Below are 3,516 nucleotides of genomic sequence, written 5' to 3'. Positions count from 1 at the left end.
AGACTCCGGATAGGGCACTGTCTTTTTAGCCATCGACATCTTTTAAGCGGCGATCCTCCCCCACTCTGTCCCCACTGCTCTCAGCTGTGGACGGTAAGACACGTTTTGAGTGCCCCTATTTTAATCCGTTACGCTCCCGTCTACAGCTATCGCCTGATATATCGTCGATTTTAGCAGATGACACGCGCTCAGCCGACCGCGTTCTCAAGTTTATTAGTGCCAGTGAAATGACGTCGGTCATTTGAAGCTTTTTTTGGAGACAACCAACCCCTTTCTGTAGTAGAGTTTCAAGCCTTCTTTCTGCTTTTAGTTTATCCAATTTTATGACTTTCGTTCCCATTGCTGCTGGTTTTCAATTTCGGTTTTTTACTGGTTCCTAAGTCACGGACCGGGCGCTAATGACCATAGAAGTTTTGCGCCCTAAAACCAAAACAAAAAAAAAAAAAAAAAACAAAATACGCCTGCACCAACGTGGTGAGCAAACCAAAAGTTCTACTGTCACCTCCGTCAACGTGTTAGTTATCTAGTAAGTGCATCACAGGATGCTGGGCTGTGATGATGTCCATGCGTCTCGGTAAGGCTACGCATTAACACGGTCCATCAGGTGATAGATAGTGGACGAAACGCGAGTGACGGTAGCGATTTGAAGAGCCGAGGGAAAAAAGTGCCATGGCTCGTGCCGTGGGAAAAAAACTTCTGCGACAGTGGGATGGGTAGTAAGAGCAGTAGTGGGTTACTAGCTGCGATAGCTCATGCAAGGTTGGATTTGTTAGTATAGGTATCATGCATCATTACCGTGACAAGCGATGGCGATGTGTCCAAGTTGCTGCAGCTGCTACATTCCTGGGACAATCGAGATCGTTATACAGTAGTGGGAGATCGGCCATAGATCATCTCACTGTGTGGGGGATGTGTGGAGCTTGTTTGCATGCAGTGTACGGTACAGCTTCCCTGTGTGGTGCCAGTTATTTGGCAGAGTATTCCAGCTGGATATCCAGTAATGGCGTCTGATTAACAGGGGCTCACCTGTACCGTTATGCTTGCGTATGCTTGGGCGTAGATGTTATGTCCTTCCAAGTATGTCTTTTGGTCTTTTATGTTTCCATCTATGGTTGTGGTCGTAGTTCCCCCAGATTCAGAATAAACTGGTTCTGCGAATGTCTGGAGTTTCTGTATAGTTTCGTGGTGAGTTTGTGGATTACCTCCGTGAGAGTCTCGAGTTGGTATTCCAGGTGAAGGTCCGCGATGCGTGTGTATCGTGGAGCATTGCTTATGATTTTGAGTACTTTGTATTGTATGAGCTGCAGACGGCGCAGGCGTGTAGGCGCAGCGTATCCCCAGACAGGAGCTGCGTACGTCATCAGGGGTCGGATAAGTGTCATGTACGTGGACCTCGACACCCTTCTGTTCAGTGTGCTACGCCTGTTGAGCATAGGATAGAGCTGTTTGAGCTTCGCGCTAGCTCGGTTGGTCATGTGTTGTATGTGGTCCCCCCAGAGTAATTTCCGGTCCAGCCAGACACCGAGGTATTTGACTTTCTCGCGGAAACGTATTGGACGTGCATGTAGAGTTATTGGTTTGCAGTAGCGGTGTTTGCACAGTTGCTTCGGTCTTCTAGTGAACAGAACGGCTTCGCACTTGTCGACGTTTACTCTTAACACGCCATTTCTCCAACCAAGGCTCGGCCACTCTGAGTGCAGTCTGTAGGCGTGACGTAATGTTTGATGGTTTCCAATCTTGTGCAAGGATGGCTGTGTCATCCGCATAGATTGCCATCATTGTGTTGTGTGTGGTTGGGAGATCGTTTATGTAGAGGTTAAACATTAGGGGCCCTAGGATGCTTCCCTGGGGTACTCCCGCGTGTATACCGTGTCGTGTTGATTGTTTTCCCTGCACGTTAGTGTTGAAACTCCTGTCTGTGAGGTATGAGTGTATTAGACGCAGCAGCCCGTCGGGGAATCCCGCGTCGCTGAATTTGCGGATGAGGCCGTTGTGCCATAGACGGTCGAAAGCCTTTTCGATGTCCAGGAACACCGCCCCTGTAGCTTTGTTTATGTTGAAGCCATATGTTATATGTTCAACGGCCCGTAGGAGTAGTTGTGTTGTGTTGTGGAGTGGTGATTTCTGAAGCCGAATTGCTCCGGTCTCAGGATGTCATTTGTTATGCAGTGCCTAGTGATGCGTTTGAGAATCACCTTCCCAACAATCTTACTGAGCGAGCTCAGAAGGCTGATGGGTCGGTAATTTTGTGGGAGGCTGTGGTCTTTCCCCAGCTTCCTGAACATCAGGACCTTGGCAGTCTTCCAAAAGGCGGGGAAGTGTTGGCGTTTTAGTATGGCATTCGTTGTGTGTGTTAGGTACTCAGTTGCTTTATCTGTGAACTCCTGGAGGACACGGTTTTGAATGCCATCATGACCAGGGGCTTTCCTAGCAGCGGAATGCATTATAGCACAGGAGACTTCGGCTGTGCTAGCATGTCGAATGTCGTCGCGCGATGGTTGGGCTGGAATGCGTGTAACCTCCTGGTCAGTAGCAAGTGTGAACACTGGATCTGATGGTACCAGGTTCGGTCTGAATGACGCTGCGAGTGTAGACGCGCTCCTGCTGTCGTAGCGGAAGGAGCTCTCAGCCGGTGATGGCCGGTGCAACGGTAGCTATTGGGGTTTAGGCCTCGCTGACCGCTCTGCTCTACAGAGTGTTCCTTTCGAGGCGCCAGTAGCGCTCGGTGGATCGGCGGAAGGTTGAGGTTGCTCCCTTTCGTCGAAAAGCCGCGTGGCTCGCGGAGAAGCTCTATTGTCGTCAAGAGTCACTGACTCACAGTAACCTAGCGAGACTCTCTCGTTCTGTGTTAGGGTTGATCAGTGCCAGGGGCCCGTTCACGTCGGACCACCCCGCGTACTGTAGGCCACTTCTCTTCCTCCGCAACTCCTTTAGGTGCCGCGCCACTGCACCAACGGCGCACGCTAGGCCGTAGGGCATTCCCCCTCTTCTGTAGGACCTACTATTAGCCTTTTCTTGTCAGGAAAAGCATAATTGTCGTGCCCACCCATACCAAATAAAGCTCCTGCAAACACACGATGGCAGATTCCGCCGGTGTTTCCCCCGCCCTAACCCGCAGCAAGGCTGCAGCTAAAGAGGCGCGAGAGTCGGCTGTTCCCGTCGACGTCAGCGTCCCGCTTGTCGCCGTTGAGGAGGTGTTGGCCGACAAGGACCGGCAGATCGCTGCGCAAGCGCAGGAACTGCTGAGCCCGCGTCGATTGATAACCGACCTCTGCGGCCCAAGTGAGTCCCCCACGCGGACAAGTACACTGCACATAACACTACATTCACCTGCATCTGGTGACTCATGCACCACTGTCCCACTGCGGCAGCCTACTCCAACGGCGGAACCGGCAGCCACAGATGCGGACACAGAACAACACTACACTGGGCCCTGGCAGGTGGAGGGCCCACGGCGCAAACAGAGAAACACCACGCAAACAAGCGAGCAACCACACTCGCAAGGTAGCCGAAAGG

The sequence above is a fragment of the Schistocerca serialis genome, unplaced genomic scaffold, assembly GCF_023864345.2.
Source record: "Schistocerca serialis cubense isolate TAMUIC-IGC-003099 unplaced genomic scaffold, iqSchSeri2.2 HiC_scaffold_879, whole genome shotgun sequence".
Lineage (NCBI taxonomy): Eukaryota > Metazoa > Arthropoda > Insecta > Orthoptera > Acrididae > Schistocerca > Schistocerca serialis.
The sequence above is the reverse complement of the archived record's forward strand: the minus strand, read 5'-3'. Positions refer to the sequence as shown.